General features: G+C 39.0%; 2 non-coding genes across 2 annotated transcripts; both read left to right on the top strand.

The window, feature by feature from the left end:
• The first annotated feature begins 11,480 nt into the window (after positions 1-11,480).
• trnal-uag (transfer RNA leucine (anticodon UAG)) lies at positions 11,481-11,562 on the top strand. Its single transcript has one exon. It is a non-coding gene; the product is annotated as a tRNA-Leu (tRNA).
• Positions 11,563-14,849: 3,287 nt separating this feature from the next.
• On the top strand, positions 14,850-14,922 carry trnak-uuu (transfer RNA lysine (anticodon UUU)). Its single transcript has one exon. It is a non-coding gene; the product is annotated as a tRNA-Lys (tRNA).
• The last annotated feature ends 2,714 nt before the right edge of the window (positions 14,923-17,636 follow it).

The following is a 17,636-nucleotide window of genomic DNA, read 5'->3' as shown; positions in this document are numbered from 1 at the left end:
AAAGCTAGCAAGACAGGTTTCGATTCACATTAGCTGGCGAGCCTTGTTAACAAAAAAACTAATAATAGTGTAACATGCCACTGTTTGTTCATGAACAACATTATACTGAGATTTCCTTAGATACGCGATTAAAAAATAAATAAATAAAACTTTGAATCCCCGGCAGAACACATTCCATAAGAATCAGCGCTTTTACAGTATATATCGCCTTTAAAGGTGGCTTCTCGAAACGCTTTACAGGATAAAGACAACAAGAACAGCAACAACAACAATATTGTATTTCATTGCACTTTGAAAACCAAGTAATAACTTAACTATATGTGCAAACGTTTCATATGTTGCTGTTGTGAATGCCTGTGGAGTGTACAGTATCTTATTTGCCTTGTGTCCTGGTTATCTCGCGCGCCCCCCCTCAATTCAATTCAATTCAAGGTGTTTTATTAGCATGACAGATGGGTTCGATCAGTGTCGGGTATTTACTTTGCTTTGAGATTCCACCTTTAGAGGTGATATATAAATTTTTGACTAAAATAAATTGATATCTTTGTCTTCTAAGCTCTCTGTGTACAGTAGAGCCTCCTGTCCAGCCAGCACATGTCCACAGACATTCACAACAGCGACATATCATAAAACGTTTGCACATATAGTTAAATTATTAGTTGTTTTTCAGGAAGTTAAAAAAAACACTTGAACAACTTATCCAGTCTCTCGAAATAAAAAAACTAATAATAATGTAACATGCCACTGTTTGTTCATGAACAAAGTTATACTGAGATTTCCTTAGATACGCGATTAAAAAATAAATAAATAAAAATTTGAATCCCCGGCGGAACACATTCCATAAGAATCAGCGCTTTTACAGTATATATCGCCTTTAAAGGTGGCTTCTCAAAACGCTTTACAGGATAAAGACAACAAGAACAGCAACAACAACAATATTGTATTTCATTGCACTTTGAAAACCAAGTAATAATTAACTATATGTGCAAACGTTTCATGTGTTGCTGTTCACAACTCTCCCCTCTCTCCCTCAATTCAATTCAATTCAAGGTGTTTTATTTGCATGACAGATGGGCACAATTAGTGTTGGGAATGTATATTTCGATATTTACACCCGGCGCGGCACCGAGGGAGCGTCTGCATTTATAACTTAGTTTTTAAAATTAGTCAAGCAATATGAAGCATCTCCTTTTACTTTTAAGTCCCTTAAATACATTGAGCACAGCTTTCTCACCACTTAAGATTACTTTTTTGGTATCATCCTTACACAAAGCAGAAACTTTCCGATGACATACGGTACAAGTGGAAAGATTACAGATTTTAATCGTCTTTAATTTTGTTACGTTATACGTTTTAGGAACGTTTCATCTAAACAAACACCACAAAACTATTCTCTATTGTATTTCTGAATGTTATGTTACACCTGCAGTAGTTCACTGTTTTAAATACATCGAATTAAGAAAGTTATGTGTAGCACTTTAGATCTTTTTTTCTGAACCAGGGAAAATCTGATCATGTTTCTCTATAACAATAATAAAAACCTTTATTTTACATATCACCTTTAAAAGTGGTAGTACCTTTTTTAGTACTATATTTTTGTATTATATTCCCTATTAATCAAACTCTAAGAGTATGTATCGGCTTGTCAGTCAGGTCTTTTTTCTCTATTTGAAATACTGAGATTTCCTTAGATACGCGATTAAAAAATAAACGTTTCATATGTTGCTGTTGTGAATGCCTGTGGAGTGTCTCCTATTAAGCTCTAAATTGCATTTTGAGCGCGGTTTTTGACTTTTTTTAAATTGCATTTTGGGCGCGGACAGCACATACAAGGGTTAATGAACTGCGCCAAGAAATTTAAAATAGTATTCTTTAGGTGTGAGGGTAGGAGTGGACCGCAGCAGGCATAATCAGCAAACCAGGAAAACAAAGAACAGGACAGGTGAGATGTGTATCCAGAAAGCGAGTGATCAGAAAAAGGAAATGGTGTTACGCCCAGGTTTTCGACCCAATTGTTTTAACTTGCTAATGCATCAGACACATTTCCTGGCGTATTGTGTTTTAAATAAAATAGGAGTGTCTTTCCCTGGCATTAGCTCATCGGTATGGTGTAAGGTTTATCTGTACCATACCATACAGTATATAGGTACAGAATTCAAGCTGCACCACTGTATCGCTTTGGTAAGGAGACGGACAATGGCCAAAATCACGAAGACTCTCTCACACCAAATAATGAAGATGAAAAGAAACGGGAAGTCAACACGGGACATTGTACAGCAGTTGGCTTCGATGGACATCTTCGTTTCTGAAAGCACAGTGAGACAGCATTATAAAGGGGAGAGGAGGCAAAGAGAATCTAAACCGAGGACGATTCAAAGGTAAATAAATTTCTAAAAATATCTTTCTTGCATGTAAATACAACTACGCACATTATTTTTAAAACTAACTGTTGATCTCTTTTTTTCAAGTCCTATTGTGCGAGCTATCGACAAACTGACTGATGAAAATGATGAGCTACCGGCGATGCAAGTCCAAAGACGGCTATGGGCTGACCTCGGTGCGAATATTAGCCCGACATCGATAAGAAGAGTACACAGGAGGCTTGGATGGAGATACAGAAAAACCAACACATGCCCCATGATAAGGCTAAAAAACAAAGAGGAAAGACTCAAGCAAGCTCTCCAATGGGTTGAACAGGGGGAGGCATTTCAGGATGTACTTTTTACCGACGAAACAACAGTGGCTCTGGAACAGTTTTCAACAATGGCATTTTGTAAAAAGGGGAGATATGTGGACAAGCCAAAGCCCAAACATCCACTGAAGGTTCACATCTGGGGGGGTATATCTAGAAGAGGCCCGGGACCACTTCTTATTTTTGAAGGAATTATGGACCATGTATTCTTCGAGGATGTCGTGGTCACACAGCATGCTGCCCCATATATCAGGGAGCAGTTTGGATCAAGGCACCGTCTCTTTCAAGACAACGATCCGAAACACACAGCAGCAAGGGCGAGGCTTATAGCAGAAGGAGTGAACTGGGTGAAAACTCCAGCCGAATCCCCAGATCTAAATCCGATAGAGATGGTTTGGCATTCGTTGAAAGACTACGTTCGGAAAACCGCTAAGCCCACCACAAAGCAGGAACTGATCGATGCGATCTATAAATTCTGGGAGGAAGAACTGACCGAACAAAATTGTAACAATTTTATTAACAGGCTGTTTCGTGTTCTTCCTAGGATTGTTGACCGGGGCGGGGGACATTCGGGAATGTAAGTCTGAGAAAGACAGTCTCACATTTGTGGACAGTCTGTCCACAAACAAAACATGTAAAAAAAACAATTACTTTTTGTCAATGGAAACCGGTGTGTGTGTCTCTCTCTGCTGGATGTCCCTCTCACTCCCTGCTGAATGAATAAAAGCATTTTATTAAAAACGCGTTTGCGTTTGTCTGGTATTTACTTTGGTCCCTTTTAACTGTTTTTCGATCTACTGTATTGCTTTGAGATGCCACTTTTAAAGGTGATATGTAAAATAAAGTTTTTTATTATTGTTATAGAGGAACATGATCAGATTTTCACTGGTTCAGAAAAAAAGATCTAAAGTGCTACACCTAACATTCTTAATTCGATGTATTTAAAGCAGTGAACTACTGTAGGTGTAACATAACATTCAGAAATACAATCGAGAATAGTTTTGTGGTGTTTGTTTAGATGAAACGTTCCTAAAACGTATAACGTAACAAAATTAAAGACGATTAAAATCTGTAATCTTTCCACTTGTACCGTATGTCATCGGAAAGTTTCTGCTTTGTGTAAGGATGATACCAAAAAAGTAATCTTAAGTGGTGAGAAAGCTGTGCTCAATGTATTTAAGGGACTTAAAAGTAAAAGGAGATGCTTCATATTGCTTGACTAATTTTAAAAACTAAGTTATAAATGCAGACGCTCCCTCGGTGCCGCGCCGGGTGTAAATATCAAAATATACATTCGTCCCGGGCACAGGCCGAAGAGCGCCCGGCTGGGGTGCGCGGGGAAGGGCAGGACACTAGTTTAGGAAGGCGTACAGTCTGGGCAGGTATAGATTACACTTTTCTAAAACGTATTACAATCTAATCCTTCCACGTTTGATCCCAACATCCCAAGAAATATAAATCTAAACGGGTAGAAAGCTATGCTGAAAGTTTATTAAGATACCTAGAAGACAAAGATACTGTATCAACTTATGTTGCATTAGCCTGATTATGATTAAAAAACACATATAATTAAACACGCGTTTGCGATTTAAATCAGAACACGATTTAAATCAATATAAATGTTTATATTGTAACGCATACTGTCCAGCCTCCATTTCTCCTATAAAAATTTACTCTGTTGCACACACACACACACAATAGAAGCAGGAAACAGAAGCAGGGACCGTTGTCAGAAGGGAAGAAGGTGACTATTCATTGTTATCAAAAATGACTTAGAATCGATCATGTTGCGATATTTTGAAATATAAAAGTCAGATGATTGTCCATGATATCGCTATTCTATTTTTTCGAAGAAATGTTTGTTAAAAGAAAAGTCCAGCACCAGCTGGATTTGAACACACAACCTGCAAGTTGTTAGCCAGGCACGTAGACCAGTAGGCTACAGGACAACTCGCATGAAGAGGGAGGCGAAACAGCCCTACACAGCCCTGTCGCAGTACACGACTATAATCATATCGTTATTAAATTCTTTAGATACGCGATTCCATATTATATTAGCAGAAAAGCTTAAAACTACCACTTTTTCACACGCTATTTTACATGCTAGTTAAATTAAATTTATTTATATATTATATATTTATATCTCTGACCAAGGGAAACGTCTCATTTTTTCAAAGAAATGTTTGTTTGTTTGTTGGTTGTTATCAAAAATGACTTAGAATCGATCATGTTGCGATATTTTGAAATATAAAAGTCATTTGATTGTCCATGATATCGCTATTCTATTTTTTCGAAGAAATGTTTGTTAAAAGAAAAGTCCAGCACCAGCTTGATTTGAACACACATCCTACGAGTTGTTAGCCAGGTACGTAGACCAGTAGGATACAAGACAACTCGCATGAACAGGGAGGCGAAACAGCCCTACACAGCCCTGTCGCAGTACACGAATATAATCATACCGTTATTAAATTCTTTAGATACGCGATTCCATATTCTATTCCCTATTAATCAAATTCTAAAAGTATGCTTGTTGACTCCGGTATCACGTTAGTTAAAGACTTCGAAGCTTAAAATGTTTAGGGAGAAATGGAATACTGGTGTGTATTTTTTTTTTAAAGTACCAAGACCAGCTACTGTATATACTGTATGTTTATATTCCAAAATTAATATCGTTTATGGCCTTCACACGCGTTACAGTATGCTCCTATTCTTTTTATGCTCAGCTACTAAGATTTCCCTTCAGTGGTAAAATTCAATATCTACAACGGGCACAGCAAAGACGTTTACTGTAAGTCTTTCTACGACAGACCAACGGACCACGAGTGCCCCTGTCGGTCAACCAATCACGTACTGCGGTGCCACGCGTCATCTTGCGTCACGCTGCGCGATGCCACCTGCGGTACGTGTCTGTAACGCGCACTTTGAATAGCTGCATCTGTATACACTCACAGACTCACAGATACACAAATAGACACTATATACGGACATAGGCACCGCATACACTCTTAGGTACAGATACACTATAACTAACACTAATGCAGGTACTGCTAATATTACAACAGTAACACTATCACCAAAACTTACACTATCATTGTTACTAACACTGACAAAAACTACTACTAGACTAATAATACTTATAATAACAGTAATACTCTCATGAAAACTAACATGATGATGAGTGTTAATACTCTGACCCTAACACTGTAAGTATCACTAATATTACATAAATACTAGCATTATGGTAATTGGTCGATACAGTCTTTATTAACTGTTTTCTAGATACTTAAACAGGGTCAAGAAATGAATCAGTACTCACCAATCGGTGAAGTTAATCGATTTTTCTACGGTTCTTCAGTTTAAATAATTGGTTGTTGATAGATAAGTGATCAATAGCTCATCTCTGTGCGCTCCGTGCGCCTCCCGCGGTCTCTCTCTCTGATCCCGGCGCTCTGGCTGGTGTCTGTGACGTCACAGCGCTTATTCTGACAGAGCAGAGCGCGTCTCTGCTGCTTTTGAGTGTCTTTTTCATGAATGCCAGAGGTACTCGAAATGTTGCAAAAAGAAAAGCGTTTACTTCACAGATTAATGTGTTACAAAGTGTACCCGTGTGGAGCAATAGAGAACGAGCACGAGTCCCTGAAATAAGCGCTTTCAAGGGTTTTACACGAATCATCAGAGTATAGAAGCCAGGAGGATTAGACTTATGTTCCTGGAGGTTAAAACGTGTATCCTGGTTTTATTTCAACCCAGCTCTCAGCTCTATAGGTAGTCTGATGATTTAAATTAACTGTATAACTGTTACAAGACTTCATCTAATTGTACATTTATAAGACTGTCTGTGAGACACTTGTGAGAGCAGCTGAATCCCAGGGCTGGTGTAGAATCACACACAGACAGGTCTTCTTCTGTGTGATCTGAGTCCCACTGCTCAGAGCTACAGACTGGTCAACTGGTCACTATTTTAGTCACGACCATCGGCCTTTGGCTACTAATAATCAATATACTGATCAGAGTGTCCATACTGGTGTTTATTACATAAATACAAAGATAATTCCACACTCACTTGTGTTATAAAACACTTAAAAAACATGTTTGGAGCCTGATATACAGTAAAGAAAGTAATACTGAAGGGCTGGAAGACCTGGAAAGGGTTAATAGAACCTTCTTGCTTCCGACCTGGAACAGAGCCCACAACTGCCAGATCAGTGACCCCTGAGCCCAGTTCACAGAGAGGAGAACCAGGAGCTCTTTTATGTCTCTAAGCGGCTGTGAGGAAGGAGAAAAGGGGGAGATGTGACCTGAGTCCAGGCTGTTCTGTCTGATATTATTTATGTAGCAGCACTGATTGCCTGAATGCCCTCTGGTTTAGGTTTTTCAGGATATAGATCACTATGGAGTTGAGCTTCAGTCTGAGTGTGAGTCTAAGCTGTGAATCTGACTGAGAAGAGAATAATGATTTTTTATTCTGCCTCTGAGAATTTTTCTTCTTTGCCAAGTGGTGTTACATCCCCTTCAGATACTCTGCACAGACTGCCAGAGTGAGAGAAGAGGAGAGAGAGATGGACAGATAAGAGCACACACAGCAAGAGAGACATACGTCTTGATTTACTTTGAAGCAAGTGTTCATTTCTTTTCTGTAACAAGTTGTTTCTGAACTTCAAGAAATTCATACAACTTCTGAAAGATAAAATACAAATCTTGCTTATCAGGACAGAAGAAATGCTGCAAAAAAATGCCAGTGATTTTTTCTCCTTTTAACGAAAAGTGGAGAAAAACAACAGCAGTGCATCTCCGTCGGCTTGATTTAGCTTAATACTGTACATGTATTCACTCCCTTTTCTGTAGATTACAGCCTGCGAAAGATTAAATGAAGTTCTTGGTTACTCTTGGTCAGTGCAGAAGAAATACTGCCAGCTGGCAGGAAAATGACAGTATTTTATTTTCTTTAACTACAAACATGTGAGTTGTGAAAAGCAACAGGAATGTGTCCCTGTGCAGCTGTTATACAAAAGGCTGGTGGGTCAAACGCACTCAGGGACGCGCTTCAGATTGTGATGATGTAAACATAATCTCTGGTAAAAATTGAAGGGATTTCTTTGCAAACCCTCTTGAATGTTGCAGGAAATCTTCGTGTTTTACTCGTGTGAAACTACAACAAGTAAACAATTAAGTACCTAAGTCAATGTCCAAGAAAACCATCTTCACGTGTGGAATTTTTCTTTAACTGCTGTTGGGAGAATTCATTTATACACCCGTTGTATCCTTAGCAAAAATATTTTAAAATTAGAACACAGATTTGTTGGAGAACTTGACAATCCCTGACAATCATTATTAAATGAGCATTATACAAATGTGCGTTGATATTTTTAATATGTACCTTAATTGTAATATATATATGTACATAATTGCTTTGATATGGATGTTCATTTGAAGGAATTGAGGAAACTATGAAAGATCGCAGAACAACCAAAGATACATTTGGGCATCTGCTATTGGTAAAGATGAAAGAGTACCGTAAGTGTGAAGCTTGCATACGCACGAGAGAAAAAATCAGTTTTAATGCACTTCATTAAACTGATGGTGTGCTTATCAATCGTGCATAAAATGTACATAGCAGAGGATGGTTTCGATCCATCGACCTCTGGGTTATGGGCCCAGCACGCGTCCGCTGCGCCACTCTGCTGACAGCGGCTGCAGAGTGATTCAACAAAACTGCTCTATCTTTGCTTTCTAAAAGTGCGCCCGAGATGAAAAGTCTGAACGGTAATCGCAGACGTCACTTTGAGCACTTGGTCTTTTATAGTACAAATCATCACACGCTGCTCTACATGGGCGTGTCTTCAATATCGTTGAGAAGCAAACCTTTTGCTTTCCGAGGCAACTGATTCTTTCGTCGTTAATTCCCAAATCTTCAATGAGAATCAGTGAAACGAAAATCAAACACATGTACACACTTGCGTCCTTGCGTGAAAGAATAATCTACACCCACTTTTTAACACTGAAAATGATTCAGGAAGTACAGCAAAGTTCTAAAATCAGCGAATGCATCTGCATAAATAAAATGTCAATTTTTCAAAAGTAAAATCTTCAGCTTTGAAAGATTGTCATCCATATATTTTCGTTTTTCTCTTTTTTTACATAACACTCTTTCGAGAAACAAACTGTCTTGTAATTAAGGCTGCATTAGAAAATGTGTATCTTGGTTTGCTAAGTTAAAATCGGCACATCCCAGTGGGCAAAAGATGTAGAATATACGACTATCAAACGCATACCTTAGACGTGTAAATGTGCTCCGTAACTGGTCTAGAATGAAATTCTAATATACGTATATCGTTATACGTCAATTAGACATCTATGATTATATGTTTATTATACATAAATGGTTGGAGTTCTATTATACGGCTGAATTTAGAGGCCAATGTTGGATTATACGGCTGAATTTAGAGGCCATATTCTCCTGAATGATCACAGAGAGTCAGGACCTCGGTTTTACGTCTCAGCCGAAGGACGGCACCTGTTTACAGTTTAGTGTTCCGTCATTGTACTGGTGTATTATGACCCCCATGGACCGCAGGGTGTGCGCCCAGTGACAAAAACCAGACGTGTGTCGGGCTCGGCTGCGAGCAGAACAATGACGCCACGGGGACAAAGGAGAGAAAATCAAAACGGTTCTATAAAAGACTTGTGTCAGCTGTCTTTTTGCAGTCTGGACTCTAAATCCTCCGATCCGATTTAAATCTCTCTAATACCTGAGCTGCGGCTTCTTCCGAGTATTTATTCGTATACTTATTATGTGTAAGTGTATAGATGAAACCTTTCATATATTGTTCAGTTTAAACCAAAATGCTTTACTAATACAAGAGAGAAGTATAGTATGAAGGATGTGACAAATTTAAGATTTGTTGGAACAAAACGGTTTTTATTTGCATTCGAAATGAAGCGGAATTTTAGCGCGACACACAAACCCTTTGTCTTTTTTAGAGAGTGATTTTTAAACAGACATAAATGTAGAAAACGTGTTTTTTTAGCACTACAGTAGCAGGGTCAGTGGCGTAATGACTAGCGCGTCAGGCCTCGCGTCAGAAAATTATAGGTTCTACTGCCGTCTGGCTTGTTGCGTTTATACCACTTACATTCTTTTATATAAATGAACTGCACCTGAAAGCTATAGAAAACACTTTGGGTAAGTTGTCTGCAGCCTCATGCGAATTTCGACAACTTACCCAAAACACTGTACTGTCTGGAGATCAGCTCCAGCTCTGAACTGCAATGAAAAACCATGCCTAACAAAACTGGAGAACAGCTGAACTTGTGCTCAGTTCGGTGATGAGGGTTCAGAACTGTCGTTGTTGTAATTAGCACGAACTGCACAGGCTCTGAATCAGACCATGTCAATTAGTCTGATCAGTGTAGGACACGTTAATGTAGAATTATTAATAGGTTTGTTAGTTAGTTCAGGTTTACCCACCTGAACTAATGTAGAATTATTACTTGGTCTGTCTCTTGTTTGTATATAAATGAATGTCTCTGACAACTTAATGTTAGTTTTACGATGTAGGTCAGGCGTTGACATATGCACGAGTATACAAAATGTCTCATTCCTGATTCAACTCATGTTCTATAGGAGATAGGCGATTCCTCCTGTTTCTCGTACAACCATATCAGAACAGAAGCCCGTGTCACCCAGCAGTGATTCAAGATCGACTGGCATCTTTATCCCTTTTTTGTTCGTGATCATTATTTTCTTTAGTTATGATCAATATTGAACTTTTTCGAAATGAAGTGACAATAATCAAACATGCAGGCAGATTTTTGAAAAGTATTCAGAATTGACAGGGTGCCCCTTTGGAACAGTCGTCAGAAAATGTGAGAAAATGAAAGTTATGTAAGCTCTCACACAAAGCATTGAAGATTGGAATCTGAGTGTAAAAAAGCTACCCGTCTCCCAATGATAGGCAGAGATACACACCACGACTCGAATAGACTCAGCGAACTTTAACACCTATGATATTACGAGTGCTTTGCACGTGTCGAACTTCAAGAAGGAACTACTACAATAGTTGTGGACATAATTCAATACCACCGGCAAAGTCCAATGCCGGCAACGTCTGAGAAAATAATGTTCACTCATGGAATTTGGTCTTTGAATGGCTGGCGGGAAAATTCATTTATACTCCTGTTGCACCCTCAGCTGAAACATGTTAAAATAACAACGCAGATTTGTTGGAGAACCTGACAATAATTATTGGGTTAGCACTGTATGTGTTCTGGTATATTTACTTTAATTTTAATATAAATGTAAACATGCATGCTGTATAATTTATTGTAATTTTAAAATATGTTAGCTGAGGATGCGAGGGGGATATTATACCTTGTGAAACACGCAAGGAACTGTAAAAAAGGCTGGTATTTGAATAAAATTGGCGAGCACAAGAAAACCACAATTTATGTGGTATTATCATCAATATCCTTCAAAATCGACGTTCAAATGAAGGATCTGAAGAAACTATGAAAAAAGCAACAGTAGTAGCAGAGGATTTTGAATTTTGCTTTTTAAGTCAGTAGATCACCGTAGAGTTGCGCCCCTACAAACAGCACAAAGGATGAATCCCACCTCCTTCATTATTGCTGTTTGTGCCGGTGAAAGTAGTGTTTGTGGTATTGAAAGCATCTCGGAAGATAAAGGTGCAGTCACTTCCACGTCATGATATCATTAGATCCGACGACAAGAGCTGAAGCCCCCGGCATTTACCAAGCCAGCAATGTGAGGAAGTTGGGCATGGAGGAAGGTAGCGTGGCCGAGTGGTCTAAGGTGCTGGATTTAGGCTCCAGTCTCTCTGGGGGCGTGGGTTCGAATCCCACCGCTGCCAAATGTTAGTGCTTTAAGACCTGCAATACGATCAGTAAAAGCACTTCTTGTTAGGCTGCGGGAGGTGTTTAGAGATAGACTTTCTAAAATACAGGCTTAACATCAAGATACAAAAATATTTTGTTTTCTCAACATAAATTATCTTTGTAATTATGTTCAGCTTTATGTAGGGAACAACATCTGCCGAGATCACTTTTGAGGCAGTGCACATGATAGTGTACCGGCAAGTACATTTAATATTGGCTGTGGTGGTGAGCTGCTTTTGTCTGTGAAACTTTTAATTCTTCACGCCGAATCATTGGCAGGGGTAAAGCTTATTAAATCTTCGAACATAGCGCTCCATCAGAAATACTTTGTTCGTGGTCAAAAGAGATCAGAGGATTAACTTCATGAATTCACATAGCATACCTTACAGGAAAGATTTAAAAGGGGAATTGATTGTGCTTCCTGATGTTGTTCCTGTGGTTTCTTTGGATACAATGGTGAATGTTCTTTGACGTTCTACTAGAGTATCCACTGGGTGGGCTTTATCAATCAGCTCGGATAGGTCATCAGTGCTCCGTCTCCGGAAAATAATCAGCACTGTCGTTTTTTCCTGTGCTGTCTTTTAAAACATATAAGATCACGAGTTTACAGATTTCTCCAAATAACAACTATACATTTTAACCCAGCGGTTAGCATTCCTTCAATCCAATAGTTTTACTCCGGGTAAAAAGCAGCGAAATATATAGAGAGATGATATTCAAATATTTCAACATTCTTATTGGATTACCTGTATGGATATATCGCTCAGAATTCCTAATATGATTTTGAGTTCAGTTTTGCTTTACTACTTTCAGAGTCTTTTATTGACCTCCTGAAGCAGAGAAGTGACATAATCACAAATGCGACCTACCTGTGCTGCTGTTTTTGGTTAATAATGATTATTGCGAGGAAAAAAAAAAACAGCTCCTTGCATTAAGAGCACGCTCGCTGGTTGTGTTTGGTATTTTCCGTAGTGCTCTTCCTCAGCTGCAAAGTTATTTGGCTAGCAAAGACCTCTGAGAAGGAGTCTGAATCCGTCAACAACACAGGAATTCTAAGATCGCACTGCCGTCTTGTGTACAGAGATCTGCTTTTTCCTTATTGAGTGTTTTGGTGTTTAAGAACACGTATCCTACCTTGAATGCTAGTTTCAAAAGATATGTTACCGGATCACAGATTTTCTTGAAAAGATTTGGGGATGCACTTGCCGGGATTCAAACCCGGCTCAATTATTTAGAAGGCACCTATAGCACCAACGCACTTCTGAGAAACACCGGCACATTTCCGCAATCCTCCCTCTCACCTACAAAGTTATGAAGAGACAGACGTCCAATGAAAACTAATTTGATTCACTCAAGGCTCCGCTCTTTTATTGTGATGTCATTTTAATTAATGTTAGCTGTGATAAGGTGTCGTTTCTGTCTCTTAAAGTTTAAGTTTGCTCCTTTCTTCCTGGTTTAGAAATAATGTTCCATGATTGTTTACAAACACCACTATCAATTATTTGTCCAGCTCTAACGCCTGTGTGCGTTGACAAGGCATCTCCAAAGGACATATTAAATAACATGATCCTTCCTGTTACCATTCCTGTCGTTGGAGCGTTGTTTCGCCCTTTTTCGTTCTTCTACAATATTTGCAGACAGGGCTTTATCACTCGAGTTGTACAAAACAAGTCGGTCCATGAAAATCATCAGTACTGCTGTTGTTCTATGCGTAGTTTAATCAAGGTAGTCGAGTGAGGAGGTAAAAAAGCACTCCCCCGTCGATAAATCAATCATTGTCGCCCGTGTGACTGGATATAAAAATAACTGATTCATTTTTACCCAGTCTCTGGAAGTTTCGATGCGATTATTTTTCCTTCCTTATTTCTTCATTCCTATGAATTTACTCTGTAGTAAAGGAAACGCGAAAGCGGGAAACTGTAGGCATTCTTCGTGAGTGGTGGATTGTGTTCAGAGAGTATCAGCACATCTCTAAGTCAGTTCCATTGATAGGTCTGTTGAGGATTTAGCTCAGTGATAGAAGGCATGCTTTGCATGTATGAGATCCCGGTATCTTTAGGTGCTTTATATTACTGTGCTCACATCGCAATCTTCTGTTGAATGTGAACTCTTTGCTCGTGTTCATAGAGAGCCAGATTTACACAATTAAATTCAGGCACACTCGAAGTGCTATGGTGTTACTCTGCTGTTTTAAATGTACCTCTAAAGCATTTAGCTCTGTTAACTACCAAATGATTTGAACTAATTTTATGTTATATTCAGGAAATCCAGAGGTCTTCAGACGTGTCGTGGCTGTTGAAGAAGACACCTTTTAAATCTCACCCAGGATTTCTTGAGAGATCATTCAGCGAGCGAGTCCTCCCTCTGGACTCCGCACTGAGCTGAAAGCTGCGTGAATTCCATTGTACAACTGAGAAAAAAACTGATGGACTAAACAATGACATTTGATGATTATAAGAAATTCAAGAAACACAACAGTCCGAACACAGGTTTGAATCCTGAACGCTTAATTTAAGAGACAAAGCGAAGGATACGACCTGTAAACTCTCTTCATGTCTTACAGTTTATGATATAAAAAAAATCTTACTTTCATAGTAATTTCTTGCTGCTGATAGACGATTTATTGAATTTTAACAAAATCACAATTACAAACATCTTGGGTTAAACAGTTATTCACATACACTAACGAAGAGAAACGTTAGTGCCTTCCGGTGTGTGAGCCAATTTCTCAAAACAATATTTGTTAGTCTCTCGAGAGGCTGCGCAAGGTGTTTAGAGATAGAATTTCTAAAAGGCAGGCTCCCTGAGCTTAACATCAAGGCAGAGAAAATGTTTTGTTTTCTCTACAGAAATGCTCTTTAAATTTCAACATAGTTACAACTCCCTTTATAAAGGGTGTGCACACTTATAGAACCAAGGCATTGAAAGTTTTTTTTTAATTGTTGTTCCAAAAAATTTTCCATTTGTTTTCGTTCTTAATGTTGTTGATTAAAAGATCTTATTAAATGCGAAAAAATCTGAATGTGAAAAAAGGTCAAAATGCTATTGAAAAAATCAGTAATGTGAGGAAAGATTAATTGTGGGAGCCCCTTACCTCCCCATGTCATGCTGTATTTCTCACTCATTCTACTGGGTGAGGTGTCGTCGCTTCTGGATAAAGTCTGTCAGTGGTCATTCCAGACGGGTCAGGTATGACTGCGCTTCGGCACAAGAAGAGATATGTGACTTACGAGGATCCCGACAGTGTCGTTCGTTTTCCAGGGCCCGGATAGCTCAGTCGGTAGAGCATCAGACTTTTAATCTGAGGGTCCAGGGTTCAAGTCCCTGTTCGGGCGTTTATGTTTTCCTTAAGTGTATTGTGAATTTCATTATAAATCGTATTTTATCTTCCACTCTTCTAGCTGTACTGTTGATATTTTAAAAGTTCATCACTTGTATTTTCTTTAGTGTTTCCTTTCACAAACCGAAAATGTTCAAGACTATTTTGTCACCGCACTCCACGTAGATAATCACAGGAAAAGTAAAGGAAACGCAGTGAGGAGCTCACACAGCGAGTACTCTTGAATACAACAAGAGGAAAAGCACACTCTGCACATCTGTGGAACATCACGTCCGAGTTTACAGTGACAGCAGAGATTGAGCGAAGTAGTTTTTTATTACTGGCTCGCTGAACGATCTCTCAAGAAACCCCGGTGGAGATTCAACAGGTCTCTAATAATCACGTTCAAAAAGGTGACGATACATTTTTCTTTTAACTAAGTAGCCTTAATGGCAACACAGTGTTAGGAGTCCGGCTTTTCTTATTTCTTCTGCAGAACCAGCGGTATCGGAATATACTGATCCGCAAAATAAGCGCTTTCGTTTCTGATCGTTTTTATTGAGCGCTGCTCTAAACTTTACATTTGCTTGTGCTGGTTTTCCTCATGAAAAAAGAAATTTCTCTAGTTACATGATTCCATGATCAACGAGGAGAAAGAAATAAAATACATAATTCATTATAAGAACTAAAGGCAAGATGGCTGGTGGTCTAAGGCGTTCAGGTCGCAGTTTCCTCTGGAGACGTTTGTTCAAATCGTACTTCTAATAAGTACTCTTTTTCTCGTTAGAGTAGAAACGATAGAAGCCTTAAGTGGGAAAAAATCACAACATCTCGCATTTCACGTGTTTAATGTTAATTGTCTCAGTGGTTGCCTCGGTGATTGATGGCTCTTCTCTCTTGCAGGGTGACGGCAAACTTCTTTAGAGAGGGAGTCTCCCACGCACGGCTTTTCTTTATCAAGAGCTGAGACAACAGAAACAGACTTCAAACTGACATGAATTACTTCATGAGCGTTTATGACCGTCTTTAAAAAGCTGAGAGAAGTCGAAAACGTCTTTGGAAAAGAGGAAATGTCTGCTGACAGTAAACTGAGCTCACCCTCAGCTGCGGACAAGCGCTCCTTGTTAGTACAGTGCTGAGTAACCTCGCTTGTCGCGCGAGAGACCGGGTTACGTTTCTGTGACAGGGCGCTGGTTAAATTTTTTAACAACCTGACTTCATTTAGAAAGTGTGTACTGTGTACTAAGTTTCGGACTAGTTAGTGCAGTAGAATATGGAGATCATCTCCAGCTCTGAGCTCAACTGCAACAAGCAGTCGTGCTGAGCAAAGTCAGAGCCCAGCTTAACGTGTGCTCAGTGTGGTGCTCAGGACACAGGGGTATTGTTGTGGTTATAATTAGCACAAACTGCACGGGCTCTGAATCAGAACATTTCAATTTATCTGATCAGTAAATTAAAATGCAGGACACATTAATATAGGATTTTTACTGTGTCTCTGTCCTGTTCGTATATAACCCAATGTCCCTCACAGTTTAGAAGATACCAGTATGGACACCTAACTCGTAATTCAGTACTCATTGCAAATAGTCCCAAAACAAGCACATCCAACAGCTGCGGGGTTGAAGGTGAACATGTATCGTATTGTAATGGCTTCTATTTCCACTGATGAATGAGACAGTTTCATGAGGAGATCCTACGCACAATTAAGCGAACACATCGCTATTTCGGTCTGATGTAGAGGCTCCATTTGTGTCAGCAGTACTATAAATGTAAGTCTTATACACTTTCAGGGGCTGCATTTGTAGCGCTTCATCTAAGAGGACTGTTTTACTTTACCGCACGGTTACATTCACCCACCCAATTTATTCTCAGAATACCAAATGGCTCAATAACCCTGTTTTCCCCTGGGAACCACCAGTGTACCGTCTCATTCCATTCAAAAATATAACAAATTTATTAAATTAATATATTCAATGAACTGTGTAACACAGAGCTGGAAAGGTGAAATCAGGATGGCTGAGCAATTGAGCAGCTGAAACTGTCGATCAGGATGGCTGAGTGGTTAAGGTGTTGAATTTATAGCCCACTGAGCAAATGTCTATGTGGGTTCAATCCCTGCTCCTGTAATTTGCTTTTGAAGTGACAGAACACTTTGAAGATTTTCACTCTATTAAAATATGTATTTACTAAATTTCAGTTCTCTTCACTCCCTGGGATAACTGAACTCTCACCATCGCATCCTGAAGGCTTTACATGCATTAGCTGTGATACAGCTCCTAATAAAGACAGAATGAAACTGTATCAATAATAAATGACATGTTTTAAATAAACGTTTATTGATAAACTTCATTATTAATAAAAGTGGTGTGACAGGAAAGCAAATTAAATATTACAATGATATTCCAAGCAACTGATGTGTGCCGGAGCCAAATGTCATCAACTGTGGGCTTTGTAAATTGTTTAAAAATTGTAAGTGAAGTTGAGATAATTAACAATTTGTTGATTCCTGCAGTTACAGATTAAAACGTGAGAAGAGTTTCTCTGGGTTTATCTCTGTCCGAGAGCCTGATGTGAATATGCTGAACGCAGTGTCTTTGATTTATGTACTCAAACAACCAAAGAATCCCATTCTCGTCATCCTATGGTTTGTCAAACGTGATTTTTTCAAAGTGCGTGTGATTTCGTTTAGTCTTTCGCTCCTGTACTAGAGCAGTAATGTTTCTAGACGCG

Source organism: Atractosteus spatula, chromosome 10 (assembly GCF_055471065.1).
Source record: "Atractosteus spatula isolate fAtrSpa1 chromosome 10, fAtrSpa1.hap1, whole genome shotgun sequence".
In the NCBI taxonomy this organism is placed as follows: Eukaryota; Metazoa; Chordata; class Actinopteri; order Semionotiformes; family Lepisosteidae; genus Atractosteus; species Atractosteus spatula.
Note: the sequence above shows the minus strand (reverse complement) of the source record. Positions and strands in the feature narration are given on the sequence as shown.